Source organism: Humulus lupulus, chromosome 1 (assembly GCF_963169125.1).
Source record: "Humulus lupulus chromosome 1, drHumLupu1.1, whole genome shotgun sequence".
Taxonomy (NCBI): domain Eukaryota; kingdom Viridiplantae; phylum Streptophyta; class Magnoliopsida; order Rosales; family Cannabaceae; genus Humulus; species Humulus lupulus.
Window position 1 is genome coordinate 214339935 of NC_084793.1, and position 26517 is coordinate 214366451.

Genomic DNA, 26517 nt, shown 5'->3' on the forward strand with positions numbered 1-26517 from the left:
TTTCATATTTCCATGTTAAGGAAGTATGTAACAGATGAGACTCATGTGTTGAGTTATGAGGATTTGGAACTGGAAACATATTTATCCTATGAGGAGCAGCCAGTTCAGATTTTAGATAGGAAGGACAAGGTCTTGAGGAACAAGACTATACCTTTGGTTAAGGTATTATGGAGGAACAACAAGGATGAGGAAGCGACCTTGGAGCTAGAGTTAGATATGCAGGATCAGTCTCCCGAGCTGTTCACGTAAAATTTTGAGGATAAAATTCTTGTAAGGTGGGGGTAGTTGTAATGCCCCCAATTACCTATTAAGTCTTAAGGCCTTGATTAGGGGGCCCGGATGGCAAATTATGGAGAATTATTTGAATATATGTGATTTAATTATGAAATATGGCTTTATGTGATATATATATATGTATCATTATATGATTACGTGAGTTATATTATAATATGACTAGATATGCATGTGGGCCTGTTTCTTATTAGAAGGGAAATTTTCGTAATTTGGCCCGTTAAAGGTATATTTGGAATATATGTGCATAAATGTGATATATGTGTGAGACCACATTATTATGTGGATATATTTGGGTTACTCGGCACAAGGTGATCCTAGGGAGCAAGTTAGCGGGAGAGTCACAACGGGACCAAATACCCGACTCGGGGTGAGTCAAGGAGTATTTTGGGTATTTAGTACATTACTGGGATATCGAGTAATGGAAATAAATAATTGATGATATATTCGAAGTTAGTGAGATTAGGAGAGATTTAAGGAATTTTGACCATTTTACCCTCAGGGACGTTTTTGGTACCCCGAGCTTCGGAATTTACTTAGAGTTACTTGAACTCTAAGTAACCTACACACAAACAGAAAACAAAGAAAAAACACTCTTGGCTCTCCTAAACTCTCTCTCACTCGTGTACACTCACTCTCTCAATTCCTTGGAATTTCTTGCGATCTAAGAGACATCAAAGATAGCTTAAGCTAGGGATTGCTTGGGGAAAGGCTTAGCGTTGTTTTGGGCAGCAGCTAGCCTTAATTCTATATGTTTTCACTCTTTTTAGTTGAGTTTTAGAGTTTTGAAAACTCAAATCTGAATTTGGTTTTGTGAGGGGTTTTAAGCTTGTTTTGGGGGATGGTTTTGAGGCTTATGAAGTGCTGAGTTGATTAGGAACTTTGTTTTTGGTATTTGGATAAGTTTGGTTGGGTTTTTGGTGAGATTTGTCTTGAAGAAAGGAGGGGAAAAACTGGTTTTTCATGTCGAGTGGCGGCCCTGTTCTTAGGGCACTGTGACTCTCATGAACGATGGGAGAAGGAGGTGTTGAACCTCCATTTTGACTCGCGGCGCTTGATAGGGTGGGCCACGGGGCATGTGTCAAGAGGAGAGCCCTTGGGCTCCCTGACTTGGGGCAGGCTATAGCTCTTGGGTCGCGACGTTTGAAGGGCTTTTAAGCCCTTGGAAGGTCTTGAGTACGGGAACTCAGACTTAGGGGCTCGGGATTGATTCTTCTACCCGGTTTAGTAGAATTTGATGTCCCAGAGGCTAGGACTCGATCCAGAAGCCTTTATTCTCTCATTATTGATGAGATTCTATATTATTGTTGTGACTAGGTTACCGCTAGGGGCTCGGAATCGAGATCGTGCTCAAGGGTCGTTCTTATTATACATTGCACTCAGACTTGAGGTAAGAAAACTGCACCCAATACGTGATATATGTGATTAGAGCTTGACGCAGTTTTTAAATATAATTATAAATAGGGCACGATCCCCTTATAATGAACATGATTATGATTATGCATGTGATAATTGATTAAGCATGCTTGAATGCTTTATATCCGGATAATTGTTAAATGATATATGCTTGTTTGCATTATTTGCGTGATTAAGGCTCGGCCCGGTTAAGGAATATGGTTAATACTGTGTTTGTATTTAATTGGTTGAGATATGTGATTAATATGTATGCATACTTGTATTTTCTGAAGTATGCTGTAATGCCCCGAATTCTCCGATGTGGTTTAATGGCAGGAATAGTAGGTCGCGAGGGCCATACTTGCTTAATTATGCCATTAATTGATAGAATGCATGAATATGTGAATTATATTATAATATGATGTTAAATGCATGCATGTGGGTCCACATTATAATTACAGGGGTGTGATGGTAATTTGGTCCGTTGAGGGCATAATTGTATATTTGTACGCATGTTGATGATACATGTTGAGACCACATTATAATGTGGGTTTGTTCGAGCTATTTGGTATGAGACGATCTTGGATTATTAATTAGCGGCCTAATCATAACAGGTTTAAGTTTGGGGCTCGGTGTAACGCCCTACTACCTTAGAGCCGTTACTAAGTGAGTTTAAAACGGAAATTGTGCAACTAACTGACTCTACGAGGTTTCTAAAACCAAAAGTGTGACTTGATTAGAAGTTAAGGCTGTAGTTCTTGAAAATGTTTAGTTTCATTGAAAACATTAAGTATCAAACATCCGAGATCCCAAAATAAGGTTTACAAAATATTTACAACTCAAAAATAGATTTACCCTTGATTAACTATCAAAAGAATAGGTTAATACAACCATATACAAAATGCCCCCAACCAAAGCAGTCGGGCAGGCCGAACATGTACGCGCCGCCCCCACGCTCTCCATACTCATGGCCGATTGACTGACTCCTTGCTTTTACCTGCCACACAGAGCACCCGTGAGCCGAAGCCCAGCAAGAAAACTCATACAGTATATAACATATGCATAGAATATAGCTGACATATAATCCACTGATAAATAGGGAAACCATCAGACTGAACAAGCACGGCCATGCCGCCCCAGAGGCCTTACCAAAGTCTGGGGTCTCGGTCCTTACCGTAAGGATAACTCATGTATCCATTGGGTCCCACCCTGGCTATAAGCACTCCATGTGCTAAGTGTTACTTCCGGCCCCAAGGCCGTTCTCGGCCTTAGCCGTTCATTTCATTATAATCACACATATAGTACATTTCGAAATAATCATTCAAACATATAATAATTCATTTAAGCTTATACATTTGCACATAATACAATCTAGGGCCTTGGCCTGCAACAACACTGTGGGCCCATGCCCTGTTCTCGGGTGTTACGGTTTTCTTACCTTTCAATTCGAGAGCCTTGATCACCTGACTCCTCGAGCACGATCCTACTCGAGCCCTAGCGCTCACCTAAGCAAAATCCATAAGTCAAAGTCATTACCAAACCTCAAGTCCAAAACCTAGCCTCGGGACCAATCCCGAGCCCCCGGGAAGTCCTAGATCCCCAAAACAAAGTGGTGGAATAGAGCCCCGAACCCTAGGTCAAAATCCCTCAACAAAAGCCCAAAAACCCCTTTCTGTGAACAGTGTAGCGCTACAGCGCACTTAAGAGGGCGCTGTAGCGCTACAAGCAGAACAACACATCCCTAGAAATAGGGCCTAACGCTACAGCGCCCAATGACTAGCGCTGTAGCACTAGTTGCAGACAGGCCACACCCAGAAATCGTTTCCTGCGATTTCCTTCAACAATTCCAACCCCAAACTTGTCCAAATCTTTCCCAAAACCAAAAACAAACTTATCAACAACTCATACACATCCCAAGCATCCCAAGAACTCATACTCCAAGCTCAAGCAACCCAAAACTCAAGATCTACCATAATGAACCCTAAACCCAGAAATTCATTCAAACATCAAAGATAAGGACTTAGAAATCATACCGTGGATGGAAATTCGACCTTGAGTTGAACCCTAGATCTCCTTAGCTTGCTCCTTCTCAATCTTGGCCTGATTTCCCCAAAATCCCCATCTATTTAGCTCAAATACACAGCTCAAACCAGTCAAGCCCTAAAATTGAAACTTCCAAAAACTTACCTCAAATTTCTGATGTGTTCTTGCTAATCCCTTGCCAATCTTCAAGTCTAGCTTAGGATCCTTGATGCTCAGCCTACCCTAGCTCTCCACTGAGCTTAACCCCAAGAAAAGCGAAGGGAAATGGTGGGAGAACCACAAACCGCTCCTTTGAAACAAAACCCCTCTGTTTTCTCTCTTTTCCTTTTTCTTCCTTCTTTCTTTCTTTCTTTTCAGCCTTTACTCTTTTTCTACCAATTCCACTAAGTATAAAGCTCCCTTTAACTTATCTCTAAAAAGCCTAAAGACCAAAATGCCCTCCCTAATAATTCTAAACCTTTTTGCCCATGTAGGGCCCTTTTAGTCATTTTACCCAAATTCCCACTAATTCCTCAAGTGTTCCTAATAATTTTCCGCTTGCTACCCAATACCAGATTAATCACCAAATATACATTCCTCATCATCACGATTAACCTCAATATACTTTCCAAATTCTCATTAAAACTCCCCAGGCTTGACCCAAGCCGGGTATAAATTCCCGCTTTGACTTTTTCGCTAACCCGCTCATCCTAGGATCGTCTCGAGTCACAGATCACAGATATCAACACAGTCATGCCCAAAATGGCCAAATTACAATTATGCTCTTTCTAAGACAATCAGGTCTACATGCATACTAATGCACATAGTCATGCATCTCAAATAGTCGTAAGACATGCATTAAATCATAATCATGCATTAAACTCATTAAAGTCACACACAAAATCCCATTATTCCCTCCAGGCACACTAATCAAGGCCCTTAAGCTTTATTAGCGATTTTGGGTCGTTACACTCAGGGTGATTTTAATGATTAGAGCGTTACGAGGAATTAAAGGGTAACGGGATATGAATTATTGGTGTTTGAGATTATCGAGAATAGCAGGAATTGGAGAGCGTTAATTATGATTAATGAGCTTTAATAGGAAGATATAACCATTTCTGGCTGAGAAAGAGGAAGAAAAACAGAGGAACTTGGAGAGCTTTCCCGTACCATCCTTTCTGCAGCTTTCTTTGGGATTTTTGAACCATTCTTGAGGAATCAAGCTTGGGAAGTAAGCCTTGGGAGTTGGGGAATGTGTTCCTCCATGGAAGAGCATCATAAGCTGAGCTTTGGGTAAGTTTCTAACCATTGAACTCCATGGTTTGCCCTGTTTTAGTTATGTTTTACAGTTGAGATTTCTAGGTTGAGTACTTGGACTTGTTGGGAGTTTTGGCTAGGGCTCTTGTGATTGTGATGTTTGGGGTGTGTTAGGATGGTTTTTGGGTTCATTTGGCACCAAAAATGGGATTTGGAAGCATTGGAAACAGGTTGGAATCGAAGGAGATGAAGAAGGAGGTTTCAGGGGGTTCCTGGTCTGGAGTTAGCGCTATAGCGCCTACTCATCGTGTGGGCATGTTTCGAGGACCCGAGAGTGGTGCTTAGGTTAAGACCTTATCCATGTTGGTTTTCATTAATGGAGGTTATAATTGGTTGTGATTAGGTAACCACTAAGGAATCAAAGGTCAATCGTTCTTGGGAGTTGTTCTTATTATTATTTCTCTCTCTAACCAAAGGTAAGAAAACTGCACCCCATATGTGACATGTTTGATTATTCTTGAGGCACTTTGATTGTGTAAATGTGGACATGGATTGATTATCGAATTCTTAGCAAATCTTGGTCACTTGTGTATGGCACTGACTCATTAGTCAAAATTGGCAAAGGTGTCGGTATCAACTGTAAAGCTGTGACTCATTAGTCAGGTTCGGCAGTGGTACTGGGCACTGGTCACACAGTGCTGACTCATAAGTCAGGACGGCCGTAGCGTACTCAACATAAGCCAATAAAGATTAGATCTAATCGACATCTACATTGGATGACTCAAAGAGCATTAATGTCGGAACGACCTCAAGTTCGATGAATACTATAAGCGCCTTTATGGCTTACCCATCAGTCACTCATCTGTTAAGTTAAAGACTTACCTAGCAGTCTCTCATCTGATTAAGGCTAGTCGCTTACCTAGCAGCCACTCTTCTATTTAAATTAGTGACTTGCTTGTCAGTCACTCAGTATGGTTTTCCAGAACCTCAAGTGATATTCACTCATCTGTTTATGAGCTATAAGCTCTGTGTGATTATAATGATAATCATTTGATAATGTTTATATTCATTACTGCGTTTTCTTGCTGGGCTTTGGCTCATGGGTGCTATGTGGTGCAGGTAAAGGGAAATAAATGCTCACCCAGCCTTGAGTGGAGAGCTTAGGTGGTGATGTGTACATATGCGGCCGCTTGACCACCACGGCCAATTAGTTCTCAGAGGAACTAGGGGGTTTACCCTATTTTTGCCGCTTAGGTCGGCGGGTTTGTAATTTTGAGACTGTAATGACCTTTTTGAGTTGTAAATAACTTGTAAATGTTCTTGTGGGCCCATGAATATTTTTATGTATTAAATAAAACATATCCTTTCCCTTTTTGTTGTTTTTCACCTTAGCCTATTAATAACACTTAGAACACGTTTTTAACCAGAGGACTCGGGTAGCGGGTCAAATTTTCGGTTCACCGTAACGGTTTTGGGGTAACCAGGGCGTTACATCTTGGTATCAGAGCGTGCCAAGGTTAAGGTTCCTGTAGACTGGCTGGGCATGTACACACATCACTGAAGTCAAGCTTGACTCATGGTTTGGTAACTATTTATGTAGTTATATGTATAACTGCTTAAATATAGTATATATGCTTTACCTGTGTACATGAGACACCATGTTAAACCTGTGCCCTGAAATATTATATCCTCAGCAACTGTGTGCTAATCAGTACTGAAATTGCTGGAACATACTCATCAGTATTTTTTATTATGAATTATTATGTGATACATGCTGAGTGCTAAATGCTATACACATGTATCTGCCTATATAATTGTATAATTGTCGAATATGATATTTGTCTGCTTGTTCTTGGACCGTAAGGCGGCAAGAGGTTTGGTTATTACTACCTGACTGGCCATGATCAATGTTTCAGCAAGGTATCAGAAATAAGAATGACTCCAAGGCAGACAGATACTTCAGTTGGCCAGAGTGATCAGGGCCAGAATAATAATAACAGCAGGGTCAAGAGAATGACCATTCTTAGATTCCACAGCCAGCTCCTGCAAACTGGCAGCAGTTGTTTAATGATTTGCAGGCAACAATGTTGAAACAAGGTGAGGAACTTCGTCTCCTGAGACAGCAACAAGTGCCTACAGTGGCTAGTGTATCATAGGCACCTCCTGTGTCGGTGCCAGCAGCAGAGCAGCTGCCTGAGGTTGGAAGTAAATGGGAACCTCTTTATGAAAGGTTCAGGAAGCAACAACCTCCAGATTTTTAGGGCGGTGCATATCCTGCCAAGGCAGAGCAATGGATGAGCATGATTACCACTATCCTTGACTTTATGAGGGTAGCTGGTAATGAGAGGGTGGCCTGTGCCACTTATATGTTTCGGGAGGATGCCCGGATTTGGTGGGAAGTGATTACCCAGACCAATAATGTAAATGCCCTAAGCTGGGAGGAGTTTCAGACTCTGTTCAACGAGAAATACTACAATGATGCCATCAGGGCAGCTAAAGTTAAGGAGTTCATCAGGCTACTTCAGGGAAGTTTGTCTGTCACTGAGTATGCCTTGAAATTTGATCATTTGGCAAAATTTTCCATGGAGCTGGTGCCCACTGATGGGACTAGGAGAGAGAGATTCTTGCAGGGGCTACAACCCATATTAGCCTGTGATGTACGTATCACCACTGTGGCTGGGGTTACTACCTATGCACAGGTGGTGGAGAAGGCACTCACAGCTGAGAGTGTAGAGAACAAGATCTGGCGTGACAGTGCAGCCAGAAAGGATTTCAGGAGGACAGTTCCTCCATTTGTGGGTTCTGGTAGGGGTGTAGGCCCCAGTGATCAGAAGAGGAAGGTTCCTGACACCTTCCCAGTTCCAGGTCCTGACAGGTGGCCCCGTGGTATTACAATGGGTCATCCGGGGGGTAGTGAAGACTGGAAGACTCGTCCTGAATGCCCTAGATGCAAGAGGCGTCATTTGGGAGAGTGTAGGGCAAAGGCCTGCTACTTGTGTGGAGCAGTGGGTCATTTTAAGAAAGATTTCCCTCAGGTAAGAAAAGAGGAACCCAGGAAGGTGGACAGCTCGGCCCCAGCTCGAGTGTTCACGTTGACTCAAGCAGAAGCTGAGGCTTCTCCCTCGGTTGTTACAGGTCAGCTTCTTAGTGCTGGAACCCCTTATAATGTATTGATTGATTCTGGTGCTACACACTCTTTTGTTGCTAGTAGTATTATTGATAGACTGTGTAGACCTTGTGATTTCTATGCTGTGGGGTTTGGTACCTTGTTACCCACTGGAGAGTTAGTGGTATCCAGGAGATGGGTCAGATCTTTGCCATTGACAGTAGAGGGCAGAGAGTTATCAGTGGATTTGATAGAGTTGGTTATGACTGACTTTGATATGATATTGGGTATGGATTGGTTGGCAAAGTATAGGGCAACCATTGATTGCAGAAGGAAGATGGTCACCTTTGAGCCTAAGGGTGAGGATCCTTCTATATTTGTTGGTGTTGTGCATGGACCTCGCATTCCTATGATTTCTGTGTTGAGGGCCAGGGATCTATTGCAAAGAGGTTGCATTGGATTCTTAGCCAGTGTGGTTGATACCACTCAGGTCATGCCAGTGAGACCAGAATATACTAGACTTGTTTGTGAATTCCTGGATGTGTTTCCAGAAGATTTGCCAGGGTTGCCACCGCACAGGGAAATTGAGTTTGTTATAGAACTGGCACCAGGGATGGAGCCAGTGTCTAGAGCGCCTTACAGAATGGCCCCAGCTGAGCTGAAAGAATTAAAGGTACAGTTGCAAGAGCTGTTAGATTTGGGTTTTATCAGACCTAGTTTCTCACCTTGGGGTGCGCCAATTCTGTTTGTTAAGAAGAAGGATGGTTCTCTGAGAATGTGTATTGATTACAGAGAACTGAATAAGCTGACAATTAAGAATAAGTATCCTTTGCCAAGGATAGATGATTTGTTTGATCAGTTGCAAGGTAAGAAGGTATTCTCAAAGATTGACCTTCGTTCTGGTTATCATCAGTTGAGGGTCAAGGAAGGAGATATACCCAAGACTGCTTTTCGTACCAGGTATGGGCATTATGAGTTTTTAGTCATGTCATTTGGATTGACTAATGCCTCTGCTGCTTTTATGGATCTGATGAACAGAGTGTTCAAGGATTATCTAGACCAGTTTGTGATCGTCTTCATTGATGATATTCTGGTATATTCTCAGTCTGAGTCAGAACATGAGCAGCATCTGAGGTTGGTTCTACAGAGACTGAGAGAACACAGACTGTTTGCAAAGTTCAAGAAGTGTGAGTTCTGGTTGTCTCAGGTATCCTTCCTTGGGCATATTGTTAGTAAGGAGGGGATTAAGGTAGATCCAGCAAAGATCGAAGCAGTCAGAGATTGGCCAAGGCCAAAGAATGCTTCTGACGTTAGAAGTTTCCTGGGATTGGCAGGTTATTATAGGAGTTTCGTGGAAGGGTTCTCAATGATTTCTAGTGCTTTGACTGAACTGACACGCAAGAGCCAGAAATTTGTGTGGTCAGATAAGTGTGAGAACAGCTTCCAGGAGCTGAAATAGAGGTTGACTACAGCTCCGATTCTGAGTCTTCCGACAGATCAGGAGAAGTTTGTGATTTACTGTGATGCTTCTCATCAAGGTTTGGGCTGTGTTTTGATGCAATCAGAGAAGGTAATTGCTTATGCTTCTCGTCAGTTGAAGGAGTATGAAAAGAGATATCCTACTCAAGATTTAGAGTTGGCGGCTGTGGTTTTTGCTTTAAAGATATGGAGGCATTATCTCTATGGAGAGAAGTGTGAGATCTATACAAACCACAAGAGCCTGATGTACTTCTTCACCCAGAAAGATCTTATAATGAGGCAAAGGTGTTGTCTGGAGTTAGTAAAAGATTATGACTGCGAGATTTTGTATCATCTAGGGAAGGCCAACGTGGTAGCTGATGCTTTAAGTCGGAAGGGTCCGGGACAGATTCATGGTATGAGGCTGATAGCCAGAGAGTTAGCAGATGATATGACTAGAGCTGGTATAGAGTTGCTGGTGGGCCAGTTGGCTAATATTACGCTACAGTCTACACTGTTAGAGAGAATTAAGGAGGGTCAGTTGAGTGATCCACAGCTGATCAAGATCAGAGAGGATGTTCTGGCCGGAGAATCCAGAGATTATACAGTGTCCAAGTTAGGCTTGTTGAGATACAAAGGACGGATATGTGTTCCGCTAGACATTGCTTTGAGGCGAGAGATTCTGGATGAATCTCATACGACACCTTACTCTTTGCATCCAGGCACCACGAAGATGTATCAGGATGTGAGATCATTGTATTAGTGGCCAGGGATGAAGAAGGATGTAGCAGAGTATGTGGCTAAGTGCTTGACATGTCAGTAGGTCAAGGCTGAGCATCAGAGGCTGGCAGGGTTATTGCAGCCTCTAGATATTCTAGAGTGGAAGTGGGAAGACATCACGATGGATTTTGTGGTGGGCTTACTCAGGAATTTTGGTCAACATGATTCTATTTGGGTGATAGTAGATTGCTACACCAAGTTAGCTCACTTTCTGCCAGTGAGGACTACATATACTATTGACCAGTATGCAGATCTCTATGTGAGAGAGATCGTGCGCCTGCATGGAGCACCTAGGTCGATCGTGTTAGATCAAGACCCTACTTTTACTTCCAAGTTTTGGGGGAGTTTGCTGAAGGCCATCGGAACACAACTGAAGTTCAATACAGCTTATCATCCTCAAACAGATGGGCAATCTGAGAGGGAGATCCAGATTCTGGAAGACATGCTGAGAGCATGTGTGCTGGACTTTGGTGGATCTTGGAGTAAGTATCTGCCTTTGATAGAGTTCTCCTACAACAACAGTTATCAATCTACCATTAGAGTTGCACCTTATGAGATGTTGTATGGTAGGAAGTGCAGATCTCCCATTAATTGGGATGAGACAGGTGAAAGGAGATACTTGGGTCCTGAGGCAGTTCAGAGGACCAGTGAGGCTATTGAGAAGATTAGAGCCCGGATGCTTGCTTCTCATAGTAGACAGAAGAGCTATGCAGATCCCAAGCGCAGGAACGTGGAGTTCCAAGTGGGAGACTATGTCTTCCTTAGAGTCTCACCATGGAAAGGGGTGAGAAGGTTTGGGAAGAAAGGCAAGCTAAACCCTAGATTTATAGGTCCATTTGAGATCCTGGAGAGGGTTGGTCAAGTGGCTTACAGATTGGCTTTACCGACGTTGTCGGCCATGCATAATGTGTTTCATGTTTCAGCTCTTCGGAGGTATGTATCTGATGTGAGCCATATTTTGAGTTATGAGGATTTGGAGCTTGAGCCAGATCTCTCCTTTGAGGAGTAGACAGTTTAGATTCTTGACAGAAAAGACAAGGTCCTCAGGAATAAAGCGATACCTTTGGTTAAGGTATTGTGGAGGAACATCAAGGTCGAGGAAGCGACCTGGGAGATGGAGTCAAATATGCAGAGTCAGTATCCCGAGCTATTCAGGTAAATTTCGAGGACGAAATTTCAGTAAGGAGGGGATAGTTGTAATGCCCCGAATTCTCCGATGTGGTTTAATGGCGGGAATAGTAGATCTGGAGGGCCATACTTGCTTAATTATGCCATTAATTAATAGAATGCATGAATATGTGAATTATATTTATAATATGATGTTAAATGCATGCATGTGGGTCCACATTATAATTACAGGGGTGTGATGGTAATTTGGCCCATTGAGGGCATAATTGTATAATTGTATGCATGTTAACGATATATGTTGAGACCACATTATAATGTGGGTTTAATCGAGTTATTTGGTATGAGACGATCTTGGATTATTAATTAGCAGCCGAGTCATAACAGGTTTAAGTTCGGGGCTCGGGATGAGTCTCGGGGTGATTTTAATGATTAGAGCATTACTGGGAATTAAAGGGTAACGGGATATGAATTATTGGTGTTTGAGATTATCGAGAATAGCAGGAATTGGAGAGCGTTAATTATGATTAACGAGATAGGTGGAAAATACCAAATTTTCCCTTGGGAACCTTTAGAAACTTTAAATTGACCTAGGGGTATAATGGTCATTTCACCCCTAGGATAGATATAACCATTTCTGGCTAAGAAAGAGGAAGAAAAACAGAGCAACTTGGAGAGCTTTCCTGTACCATCCTCTCTGCAGCTTTCTTTGGGATTTTTGAATCATTCTTGAGGATTCAAGCTTGGGAAGTAAGCCTTGGGAGTTTGGGAGTGTGTTCCTCCATTGAAGAGAATCATAAGCTGAGCTTTGGGTAAGTTTCTAACCATTGAATTCCCTGGTTTGCCCTGTTTTAGTTCTGTTTTACAGTTTAGATTTCTAGGTTGAATACTTGGATTTGTTGGGAGTATTGGCTAGGGTTCTTGTGGTTGTGATGTTTGGAGTGTGTTAGGATGGTTTTTGGGTTCATTTGGCACCAAAAATGGGATTTGGAAACAGGTTGGAATCGAAGGATATGAAGAATGAGGTTTTAGGGGGTTCCTGGTCTAGAGGTAGCACTATAGCGCCCACCTTTGGGCGCTACAGTGCTACTCAGGGGGCATTTGGGCGTGTTGGGGGTTCTGAGAATAGCATTGGGGCGCTAGGGGTCAGCGCTGTAGCGCTACTTTGTTCCTTCAAAGTCCCATTTTGAGTGTTTTTAAGGGTTTTTGACTTGGGGTTTCAATCCTTAAGGCCCGGGATCGAATCTACTCACAGTGTGGGTATGTTTCGAGGACCCAAGAGTGGTGCTTAGGTTAAGACCCTATTCATGTTGGTTTTCATTAATGGAGGTTATAATTGGTTGTGATTTGGTAACCTCTAAGGAATCAAAGGTCGATCGTTCTCAGGAGTTGTTCTTATTATTATTTCTCACTCGAACCAGAGGTAAGAAAACTGCACCCCATATGTGACATGTGTGATTATTCTTGAGGCACGTTGATTGTGTAAATGTGGACCTGGATTGATTATCGAATGCTTAGCAAATCTTGGTCACTTGTGTATGGCACTGACTCATTAGTCAGAATTGGAAAAGGTGTCGGTATCAACTGTGAAGTTGTGACTCATTAGTCAGGTTCGGCAGTGGTACTGGGCACTGGTCACACGGTTTTGACTCATAAGTCAGGATGGCCTTAGTGTTCTCAACGCAAGCCAATAAAGATTAGATCTAATCAACATCTGCATTGGATGACTCAAAGAGCATTAATGCCAGACCGACCTCAAGTTCGATGAATACTATAAGCGCTTGTGTGGCTTACCCATCAGTCACTCATCTGTTAAGCTAAAGACTTACCTAGCAGTCTCTCATCTGATTAAGGCTAGTGGCTTACCTAGCAGCCACTCTTCTGTTTAAATTAGTGACTTGCTTGTCAGTCACTCAGTATGGTTTTCCAGAACCTCAAGTGATATTCACTCATCTGTTTATGAGCTATAAGCTCTGTGTGATTATAATGATAATCATTTGATAATGTTTATATTCATTACTGCGTTTTCTTGCTGTGCTTTGGCTCATGGGTGCTATGTGGTGCAGGTAAGGGGAAAGACAAGCTCACCCAGCCTTGAGTGCAGAGCTTAGGTGGTGATGTGTACATATGCGGCCGCTTGACCACCACGGCCAATGAGTTCTTAGAGGAACTAGGGGGTTTACCCTATTTTTTCCGCTTAGGTCGGCGGGTTTGTAATTTTGAGACAGTAATGACCTTTTTGAGTTGTAAATAACTTGTAAATGTTCTTGTGGGCCCATGAACAGTTTTATGTATTAAATAAAACATATCCTTTCCCTTTTTGTTGTTTTTCACCTTAGCCTGTTAATAACACTTAGAACACGTTTTTAACCAAAGGACTCGGGTAGCGGGTCAAATTTCCAGTTCACCGTAACGGTTCTGGGGTAACCAGGGCGTTACATATGCTTATCTATGTCTTGTTATCTGTTTATCTAGTTGCCTAAGTATCTGGTTAAGGTATTGACTTATTAGTCAAGGGCAGCAATAGCGTGTTGTACGCTGGTCGAGAGGCTTAGGCCTAATCAGGGACGTACTATTACATTGGTCGACCCTATGGTCATTTGGAAAAAAAACCAAAGCGCTTGGCTAGCTCTATGGCTAGTTACTCAGAGTTAGGGCAAAGGGCTCGAGTGACTCTACGGTCACTTTGCTAGGGCATAGGGCCCCGGGTTGACTCTATGGTCATATATTTAGGGCAGCGGGTCCCAAAATGATCCTATGATCATTTATTTGTAATTGTATGCACGCATGAGTAGGATATTACTGCTGGGCATGCTAGATATGCATATGGAATCTGTTTTTACTGTTCATGCACATGTTTAAGTTTTCTTGTTGAGCCTTGGCTCACGGGTGCTATGTGGTGCAGGTAAGGGGAAAGGGAAGTTGGACCAGCCATGAGTTGGAGAGCTTCGGTGGTGGCGTGTACATATGCAGCTCGACCACCACAGTCGGGGTTATCTTGGAGGAACTAGGGTTGTATCCCTTATTTTTCCGTCTAGGTCAGCTTGGCTTGCATTTTGACTTGTATATAACCTTTTAATGATATGTTTATGTTATTTTGGGATCCCATGTATATACTAAACTTTTAAATGAAAAGTCAACATTTTCTTTTGACCAAAATTTTTAACCCTAACCCTTGTCATTAACCTTAGCTACACGTTTATAACAAAGAAACATGATTAGCCAGTCTGGCACTATTTAAATTACACAGTGTAACGGTCCTGGATTAGGAGGACGTTACAACTTCAGTGCAAACACCATCGATGCCAGTTCTAGATCATGAGTAGGATACCACTGTCCCTACTCCTTCAACTATCTTGAGGCATAGGCAATCACCTTCCCAGCCTACATCAAAACACAACTTAACCCCTACCTCGAGGCATCACAATAAACCACCAAATTTTCCTGGTCTGAAGGAATACTGAGTAGTGGTGTAGTGATCAAATATCATTTCAACTCCTGAAAGTTGTTCTCACTTCTATTAGTCCACACAAACTTCAAATTCTTACATGTCGACTCAGTCAAAGGCGTTGCAATCCTTGAGAATCCCTCAACAAAACTTCGGTTGTACCCCGTCAATCCAAGGAAATTGTTCACTTTCGAGGCATTCTTTGGCCCTGTCCAATATTTCATCGCTTCAATCTTAACTAGATCAACCATAATCAAATCCTTACTGACAATGTGAACTAGAAAGGTTACTTAAGGCAGCAAGAACTCACATTTCTTGTTCGCATACAACATGTGTTCTCTCAATCTCTGCAACACTTAACGAAGGTGTTCCTCATGTTCCTCTTCTAACTGGGAGTGACCAATATGTCATCAAAGAACACGATCACAAAAATTATCTAGATAATCCTTGAACACTCTATTCATCAGATCCATGAAAGTTGTTGGGGCATTAGTTAGTGTTGGTATTAAAAGAGCAAATCAAAGATATGCAGCGGGGAATGGGCCTTATTGACTGCCTTTTTTCCTTATCAACCTAATCATAGAGTTTAAAGAAAATAATAGAAAAGAACACAAGGATTTTACGTGGTTCAGCCTATAAAAGAGCCCCAGTCCACGAGTCTTTGATAATTAGTGAGCTTGAAGCTTGTTTGAGCAAGCTTCAATGGTGGTTCTTAGGTAGTGTATATATTGCACTTAGTTACAGAGTTTCTCTCTCTAAAATTCGGAGCCCTTACAAGGAGATAGCCCAACCCTATTTATAGAAGTTGGGGTCATTAATGCCAATCATGTTTTATTAATACAAATTCCACCCTTATTGGGGTATTAATGTTGAATTAATACAAAAATGGTTGCACTAAATAGAGACTACGGCCCAGGCAGATTGCACGGGGCCCATCGCAGAAAGTTGTTTACCAGCTTTATGGGGAACATGCCTCTGACAGTGTCAGGGTGTGGCCGAACGTTTCTCCATGTCAGGCAGCATAGTGGGAAATGTTGCTTGTTGAGTGTACGACTCGACACCACTACTCAAGACTATTTCAAAAGGTTATTAGGCGATCTCCTAGTGGCTCATATACGCAGTGAATGACACCTGGAAGCTCTTTTAGGTCCTGAGGACAAAATCCTAGACCTGAAGGACAACTGACTAAAGAAGGCATGAGGACCTCTAAAATAGTCCTCGGGGCGTGGCCCCACTTGGAGACATCCATACCTTGAGGACAGACCTTGGGGGTGGCCTCCCTTGGAGATATCAGCGTCTTGCCGGTTCAGGGTACAGGAAGGAGTTCACACTCTGAGAACACCATGCCTTGTCTCGTCATTAATTACTTTTAATCGCCATGTGTCTGGTGGTAAGAACACAGACAACATCTGCCCCCCAAGTCTTCACTCATCCTCGGGCAGTGGAGACATAGACTGAGAGGAGTAATTTGAAAGGCCTTTGAGAGAGATGTTTGGGCTTCCTCTGATGTCACTTTGGAAAGTCACACCACATGTTGACTCCTTATTGTTAGGCCCATCAATCTGTGCAATTAATGAGGGGTCAACTCCATGACCCAAAACATCCAATCCATACCCTAGGCATCCCTTCACCCTGTGCCCAAGGTGTCTTTTTCCAGTGCTAATGATCAAGATCTATGTCTTTTGGATCCTGACCATTGGATTATTCTCGAGTACCTACATCATAGGTAATCTAACAGCCGGGGTGGGGTGTCTTCCACCCCAAGTTCTACGAGTATAAATACTCAAGAACCGCCTCTCTGTATTCATCTTACCCATTTGAACTCAAAATCTCTAAACTCAAAATCTCTCTCTTCTTTCTTAAGCTTCCCAGACCTTCAACCATTTCTGGATTTTCGAGGAGCCCTGGAAATGGACCTCAACGTGATAGTAACAAAGATATGGATCTCTTATTCATCGAGGAGCCCAACATGAGAACAATGCTCGAGGCGCGTCTCGAGGCAAAGGAGGCTAGGGCAGCCAATGAGAGTGGAGCTGAGGCAATGGGTCGCATCCTCAAGGTCGATCCTGTGATCGAGCTAGTGCTAGAGGTTCCTCCAAGCCAAGGGCCCCAGAAATCTTGTCCTTTATGTATACATTTTTAGCTAAGTAGGCCTATGTGCCATAGTTTATTAAGGTATAGACAATTAACGCTCAAGCCCCCGAGTACTATTGTAAATATTTTTCCATTTAAACATTTGCAGCTTGCACTACTTTATTTGCCTGATTGCACTATTGTTACCGAATTGACACTTAGTAAATAGGCAACATGGACTTTGCTAATTCAACTCAACATAACGTAACTCACGAGAGTCCTAAGTCGTTGACTTCGAGTCATTATCGACTCCTCTTAGTACTTAGACAATTTTTAGGCATTTATTGTTGTTTTTTAGGTTAGCGGTCCTTGAGAGTAACTTTAGCATGAGTCAAGTGACACACTTAACGCGACCCTACATCCCCGAGTTCCAACGACTCAGGACGAGGCCAGCCTGTGGTACTTAGAGCTTGAGGATCTTCCTGCCAGTGTCTAAACGCTTATGCATTTAGTATTTCTTCTTAGGCGTGTGGTCCTGTGAGTAACTTTGATGCGGTGTCAAGTGAGGGCACTTGGCTATCCTACGCCTTCAAGTTTCAGCAACTCAAACTTTTAGGAGGTCTGGTGCACTATAGGGTTTTTCCATAGTGCTCGATGCTTAGGACATTTAGTGTTGTCTTCCAGTTTCAGTGTCATTAAAAGTAATTTTAATGTCATCATGTGTCCTCGAGTCCCAATGACTTGGGCCTCTAGGAAGTCATTCGCACTAAGCTGCCTGCCCCTGAGTATGTGGTCACCGATGGGTCAGCTCAGGCCTTTCAATTTACCCCCCGAGTGCACAACTCGGGTCCTGATCATGTGGACGTAATGAACTCATCATCCTGGGTTCAGATAATCGAGTTCCCCACCTTAGACTAGGTTTTTCGCAATACTCGAGTTTTAGCACTCGAGGTTTAGCTACAAGTTCCAATGACTCGGGCTTCCATTCGCATCTCGAGATCATAGGACTGGGTCATTACTCCCCGAGTACGGTGTCCTCAGGAGGCAATCTTAGTTCGTACTCGCGCTACTTAGGTTTTTAAGTCTTTGGTGACTTAGGCTTGTGCCCAGGTATGAACGACTTGGGCATCCATTCACATCTTGAGGATTGGGATTTTGTTATTACTCCTCGAGCATGCGCTGTCCTCAAGAGAATATGCTACATACAATTTTGTGTTACTTGGATCTCTTCAGCACTAGGTTTTTCCTAGGCCACTCAGCTATGGGGTCTCATGACATTAAGGACGCTTCACTCGTTGACTAGCTTTGCTTCCCAGGTCATCGACTTCCTGATGCTATTTTTGCTTGCGGCTTACTAGGGACATGTTCAGTGCTCCTCAGGCCCATTGTCCACAGGAGGTAACCCAAGTCCATGCCTCAGGATCGAGTACAGAGGACTTAGTCTTCCGTTCACATCTCGAGATCAAGGGTCTTGGTCAGTGCTCCTCGAGCACAACTTTCGCAGAAGGTGACCTAAGTTCGATCTCGCGCTACTAGGGTTCTTAATCTTCAGTCTCTAGATGCTGAGCCTAGACTTTGAAAAAACTTGGTTTCTTAGGTTGCAGACTCAAGAATTCTTAGTTTTCTAGGTTTTTTTATTCTCAGGGTATTGATACTAGGCTTACTCTGCTTTTGACAAGCTTAGTTTCCTAGGTTATCCTCCATGAGGCGTGGTACTCTACAAGGCTGCCCCAACTCTATGCCCCCTAAGTGATCAGAGACTAGTCTGCATTCAATTGTCTAGGCCAGCGAGCGGGTGCTCTACGAGTAGTACATACAGAATAAAGGAAACTAACAAATATAAGCAGAATCTCTCAAAAAAATTATTGTGTTTTATCTACACGGTTTCCATTAACTATGGTCAGAGGCTACAAGGAGATTACAAAAATTAATAAATTTACTGCTCATATCACTTGTAATACTGGTGAAGATGCTCGACATTCCAGGCATGGGATATTAATTCCCCATTCAATCGAGCTAATTTTTATGTCCCCGAACATACAAAGCTCTCAACTTGGTATGGGACCTCCTAGTTAGATCACAACACTCCCACATCGGGGTTTCAGGTGGCTAAGAAAACTCTATGCAACACCAGATCTCTAACCCCAAAATTTCTATCCTTCACTTTGGAGTTGAAATATCTAGCTACATTTTGCTGTTAGGATGCTACTCGAAGCTGACAAGCTTGACGGAGCTCCTCCACAAGGTCCATTGACTCTCAGAGTAAAGTGTGGTTTGTGGTCGGATCATATGTATCCCGTCGGTGCGTGGAGATTGCTGCTTCAACCGAGAGCATGGCCTCATACCCATAAGCCATAGAGAATGGTGAATGGCCAGTGGAGGTCCTGGTAGTGGTGCGATAACTCCACAATGCTTTAAGCACCTCCTCGAGCGAAGCACCTTTCTCTCATTCAAGCCTTTTCTTCAAGGTGGTTTTGACCATCTTTTTGACTACTTCCACTTGCCCGCTTTCCTGCGGGTCGGCCACAGAGGAAAAAGCTCTTCATAAATCTATGCCGCTGATAGAAGTCTGTGAACACCTTGCTGTCAAACTGCAAGCCATTTTCGGAGACTATCTTCCTTCTTAGAAGTGATTGTAGCGAGTGGCTCAGCCTCGACCCACTTTGTGAAGTAATCGACCCCCACTATTGCATACTTCACTCCTTCTTTTCCCGTGGGAAATGACCCGATAAGGTCAATGCCCCAGACACATCAAAGGGCCAAGGACTGGTCATCTGGGTGTGCTCATTTGGAGGAGCTCGAGGTATATTGGCGAAGCGCTGGCATTTGTCATACTTCTTGACATATTCCATCGCGTCTACGTTCATGGTGGGCCAAAAGTATCCTAGTCTCAAGATCTTCTTGGCAAGCCTCTGCCCCCCCCAGTGTGGTCCCCACAAAAGCCCTCATGCACTTCCCAGAGTATAAGGCTGGCTTCTTGCCTGGACATACATCAGAGCAAGGGCAATAAATATCCTCATCTGTACAATCTAATGTCCATGATAACATATTTAGGCTCCTATTAAAGCAACTCCCGAGTTGGTTTCTTGTCCTGCGATAATTCACTGGAGACAAGATACTTCACTATGGGCGCCATCCAACCGTCCTGGGGTTGGACTACTTCCACTTCCTCGAGGGCTGAGATGCCTAAAGTAGCCAAGTAATCAGTGGGGACTACATTGATTAGTTCAGCATCCTTGGTGGTTGAGAGCTTGGCCAGGGCATCAGCGTTAGAGTTCTGTTCCCGTTGCATTTCTTGAAGTTGTGTAGCATTTCTTGGGTCCTCGACAAGTAAGCGGCCATTTTCATCCCTAAGGCCTGGTACTCCCCGAGTACCTAATTAACTACAAGCTGTGAGTCACTGAAAATCTCGAGGCTCTCAGCGTTGAGCTCAAGTGCTACTCGAAGTCCAACAATAAGCGCCTCATACTCTGCTTCATTGTTTGAGGCATCAAAGCCAATTCTTAGGGCGTTGTGAAACATGTGCCCCTTGGGGATACCAAAATGAGGTCTGCTCTGACACCATTTTCGTTCGACGATCCATCTACGTATAGCTTCCACGTGGGTCCAACCGCTGGGGTATCCCCAAGTCTCTCATGGTTTCTAGTGCACTCGGTGATGAAATCTTCTAGTGCCCGTGTAACGCCCTAGATAGCCAAGACCGTTACACTATGTGTTTATAAAGTGCTAGACTTGCTAATCAAGTCATTTAAATTAAGAACGTGTTACTGAAACTATAAAGGTACTAGGGTTAAAATGTTTTGGTCTCAAAATTCACTTTTTTTTCATAAAGAAACATTCCCTGTTTACACGGGATCCCAAAAATGCTAAGATTGAAACCGTTTACAAAAGATTCAAGGACTAAATACAGTATTAGCCATATTAAGGCAAAACAGACAATTAGGCAATCTCTGTCCTGATCCACTCCTCGGCCATGGCGACCGAATAGCTGGCTATGTACATTCCACCCCGCAGCCCTCCATCTCAGGATTGGTCCAACTTGCCTTTGCCTTTACCTGCACCACGTAGAGCCCGTGAGCCAAGGCCCAGCAAGAAAAACACAACAACAGAGCATAAGCAATCAACAAACAATTCAATATCTCATATTGCATCACATATTTTTAATCATATCAACATTCAGAATAGTCAAGTATTCAGCATACTAAACATATCAATTCATAACATACACCAAATCAGATACGATAACTAGGGTTAGCGCCCTCGGGCCGCACCCTCCGTTATCCCACTGACTCCGGCCCGCTTAAACCGAGCTCAGTGAATATTAAGCTATCCTCGGCTACCAGTGGCCAAGCCGTGCCCTGTGTGAAAATATTGTGTACGACACCCTTAGGCCGCTATCACATGTCCCATGGCATAATACCATCATTGACATAATACAAATATCGAGAGCACTTAGTCCCATCACAAACATATAACCGGGTGCAGTTTTCTTACCTTTCAATTCGCTAGCTTTGATCACTTGACTCCTTGAGCATGATCCCTCTTGAGCCCTAGCACTCACCTAATCACAACCATAGGTCAAAGTCATCACCAAACCTCAGGTCCAAAACCCAGCCTCGGGACCAATCCCGAGCCCCCGGGAAGTCCTAGTTCCACCAAACAAGGTGGTGGAATCGAACCCCGAACCCTTGGTCAAAAACTCTTGAAAATAACCCTAAAATCCCTTTCTGGAAACAGGACAGCGCTACAAGCAGAACCAAAATCCCCCAGAAAGCATGGCCTAGTGCTACAACGCTCAATGGCTAGCACTGTAGCGCTAGTCACAGACAGCCAACATCCCATTTTCCCTTCCTGCGATTTCCTCGAACCAAACTTAACCAAAACTTCTCCAAACCTTCACCAAAATCAAAAACAAGCTTATTAACACATTCCACTCATCCCAAGCATCCCAAATACTCAAAACCCAAGCACATGCATCCCTAATCTCAAAATTCACCATAGCCACTTCTAGATTTCAAAACTCAGCAGAAGCCAGTCAAAACATCAAAGTTAAAAGCTCAAAATTTATACCTTTGATGGAAATTCAATTTCAAGTTAGCCTCTATACCTCCTTAGCTTGCTCTTCCTCAATCCTTGGCTCCAACTTCCCTAGAATTACCCATCAACACAGCTTAGATACCTTAGTTAAAAACCAAAACCAGAACTGAAGGAACTACAAAGTTTTACCTCAAGTGATGGTGTGTTCTTGCTAAGCCCTTCCAACTCTTCAAGCCTAGCTCATGATTCTTGTTGCTCAGCCTAACCTAGCTCCCCTCTGAGTTTTGCTCCAAGAAAACACCCATAAATGGTGAAGGAAATCACCAACCGACTCCTAGGAAAACAACTCTGTTTTCTCCCTTTTCTTTTTCTTCCTTTTCCTTCTTTTCTTTCTTTCCACAGCCTTCTACCTTTTTCTACAATTCCCACTAAGTATAAAGCCTCAACATACTTATCTCTGAGAATCCAATTGACCAAAATGCCCTCCCTATTAATTCTAAACCCTTTAATCCACTTAGGAGCATTTTACCCACTTCCCGCTAATTCCTCGAGTGTCTCTAATATTTTTCGCTTACCTCCCGATACCTAATTAATCACCAATTATATTCCTCGATGTCAAAATAGACTCCAATATACTCACTAAATTCCCATTTATACTCCCAAGCTCGCCCTATGCCGGGTATAAATCCCCGCCGTGACTTTTCCGCTAAACCGCTCACTAGGATCGTCTCGAGCCACAAATCACAGATATATCCACATAGTAATGTGGTCTCAACAATTATCACATATATAAATACAGTTGTGCCCATAATGGCCAAAATTACGATTATGCCCTACTAACCTAATCGGGGCCTACATGCATACTAATACACATAGTCATGCATCTCGAATATTCAAATAGTCATATAACATGCTTTAAATCATAATCATGCATTTTACTCATTAAAGTCACACATAATTCCCATTATGCCCTCCAGGCACACTAATCAAGGCCCTTAAGCCTTATTAGCGAATTTGGGTCATTACAGTCCGTCCCTTTATGGAAGTCCTTGGGTGATAAGTGATGTCAAATTGACTAAGTTCGACCTACCACTTCAGGAGTATCCCGGATGATTCTAGCTTTTGGAGGACCTGCCGTAAGGGGTGGTTCATGAAGACCTTGATGGGATGTGCCTGGAAATATGGCCTTAGCTTCTGAGAAGCTACCATTAGGCAAAAGGCCAGCTTCTCCATGAGTGGGTATCTGGACTCCACTCCGAGGAGTCTTTTACTTACATAGTACATGAGCTACTAGACACGGCCTTCCTCACGCACTAAGGTGGCACTAATGGCACTCTCTGAGATAGCCATGTAGAGCATCGTCCTTGGAGAATGTGATGACTTGGTCGGTTATCCTTGGCATCTAGGTTGGAAATTCAGTTAATGCTGACACCTCATTGCCATGGTTTAAGGCCCCCGCATACCTATTCTGCGAGCCTCGGGTTGTGCCCCGCAAGTGGGTTCCTCTGGAGATGGTCCCCACTTGCCCATTCACTAGGGGAGGTCAATGGACTATCTGTTGTTAAGGAGCTGCAGGCACCGTACCCGGAGTTTGGGCAGTTGTGGGTTGTGTGGGTGTTAAAGCAGTCTGGGCCTAAGCATGGCTTGCTCCATTCTGAGCATACTGGTGGAGGTGTCCTAGTTTGATGAGTTTTTTTATCTCATCCTTTATTTGGTGGCACTCATTGGTGTGGTGCACCACATCGTTATGAAAACGGAAAAAAAATTTGGGATCTCGCCTTTTCCTGTCTCTCCGAATGGGTTGTGGCTTCCAGTATTGGACGTGCTATTCCATCGCCACAAAGATGTTCTCCCGAGAGTCCACTAAGTCAGTGTACTTGGAGTAATGCGAGACGTACTTCTCGTCGGCGGCAGCTCCCTGTCCTATCTGTACTGTCCCATTTCCCTTGGGCTTTCTGCCCTTGCCTTTACCCTCGCATCTACTGTTGTTGAGGGTCTGGCTAGGTGCGGTAGACTGGGATGGACCAGCAACTCCAACACTGAATGCAGGCTGATAAGCATTGTATCCAGTAGGCATCGCTCCATATCCTGTCAAAGTGGCACTCAAACCAGTGGGTGGCATGGCACTAAAGCCAGCTGGTGGGACAATTGGACTGGACTGGCTCCCTCCACATAATGTTTGGCAGGAGTGTAGGGCAGATACTGGGTCCTCGAAGCCACAGGGCCAGACGTTGTTAGAGCGAGAAAGGTGACGGGCCCACCAAATGCTCCAATCTGGGCATCTTAGCAGTTAATATACTCTTGTGATTGACGAATGAAGTCATCGATCCTACGCCCTCCTCTTTGCTGGAGGTCATCCCACAACAGGGACCCCGTGTGGATGCCAGCCTGCAAGGCCATTAGCTGATGTCCATCATCGATCCTCTTGGTCCTCGCAACTTCCTCCTTGAAGCACTTAATGTAAGTTTTGAGGATCTCGAAGGGTCCCTACTTTATGTTTTCCAAAGTGTTGACCTCAAAGCTCATCTTCCGAGCAGCTAAAAATTATCTTCGGAATGAAGACAACAGTTGGTGCCATGAATGAATGGATCCTGGATTGTGTTTCTTGAACCATTCATCTGCTAGTCCCGTCAAGGATATCGGGAAAATATGACACTTGGTGTCTTCAAAGACGCGATGCACCGACATCAACCTATTGAACTTCGAAAGGTGGTCAATGGGATCTGTGTTGCCATCATAAGACGTGATGGCAGGTATCTTAAAGCCTCGCGATAATGGGGATTCCACAATGTGAGGAGCGCACGACTCCCCATCTTCATCCTCTGAGTCGGAGTCATGGCCCTGTCGTCGGGTCATTATGAGCATGATCCTCTTTAAGCTCTCTAATTGCACACGGAGGGGGTCATGGTTTTGGTTGGCACTTTATGTTGGGTTATCCATCTTTCGGCCGTTGAGACTGTTCCAGAGGTCTGATTGGTCCTTCCTCCTAGGTTCACGCCTGAAAGCCTTGTTACACCAACGAGCATCCAGGCTGTCAATAGGTCAATTTGACCTCGAAATGCACCACTTCCCTCGGGGTATGCTACTTACGTTTCCCCGTCGGACTCAATATTTTCATTGTTAACCAAGATGTCGATATCACATTCTTGGTTAACAGAGATGTTTCGCTTATTGGCTCCCTAGCCATTGTTCTTGTGGTGATGGCGAGGTGCTGGGGGGACACCACCTCCCGGCCTTGCACGATCCGTATTGGCGCGCCTAGACGGAACGCCTTGGGATCCACGGTCGTTGATGGCTTTGTTGGGGTTTTATGCCCTAATTAAAACCCAATTTCTTTCTAATCTCATTTATTATCAATAAAAGAATATAAATCATTTTTTGACTTGGTCAATCACTTTGCTCACATGTTTTATTTTCATGATTATTTGTTTAATATAAACTTCTATTAAATCCCGAGCATATAGCTAATTTTATTTATAGTGACGTAATCACAGTGGAATATAAATATGATTATATGTTCAAAATAAGTTACTCCTAAGATTAGTGAGTGCACATGATTTACACTGACTTGCCAATCTATGATATGATCTAAATATACATTGTAGTGTTATGTTCTTTCCAGGACATTAGCAAAGTAGATAAGATCAGATGTATTTGTTACATCGGGTAGGACCGATATTAACAGTTGATAAGATAAGTAAATATATCGTTATTATCTATTCTAGTCATATCATATAGTTGACCATAGGTCAATTCAATCTCAATTCTAAGTGATTAGTATTCTAACTGAATGTATTATTTGAGTTCTTTGACTTGTTCGTTACCAGCTTACCTTACGGACTAGCCCATACTTACATCTTGGGAACTCGTTAGTATAATTGAGTGGGAGTGTTAATCATAGATAATAACATCTATAGCTTCTGATGAAGAAGTGAAATGATGGTTTCCTTTTAGTTTGGCTCAAGTTGTTAAATGATAGAGTTCTCATTTTAGTAATTAAATTAGTTTACTGAAATATCATTTACAAGGAACTAAGTGTTCTAAGGATAAAATACAATCAGGGGTAAAACGGTATTTTAGTCCTATCTCATTGTAGACTGTCTATAGAGGATTGAGTGACAATTATGGTTATAACGATGGATAATTAATAGTGTATCTATATTTGTTATAGAGCGTTCTATGAATTCAAGAGTGCAATTTCGAGTCTATAGTGGAGTCACGAGAAATTAATAAGTTAGTAAATTTATTTGTTAGATTTATGATAACTTATTGGAGCTTGATTTCATAGGCCCATGGTCCCCATTGTACCTTGGATAAAATCATCTAGATAGTCTCAATTAATTGATTTAATTATCAATTAGAATTATCAAATTTGACCAAGTCAATTTTGGATAGTTTCACAGAGTTATGTAATTTAGAGAAGAAAAGAGAAATTAGGGCAGATTTATTAATTAAGATAAATTGGTATCTTAATTAATAAATAAATTTAAATCAAGGTTAAAATTATAAATAATTAATTTGATAA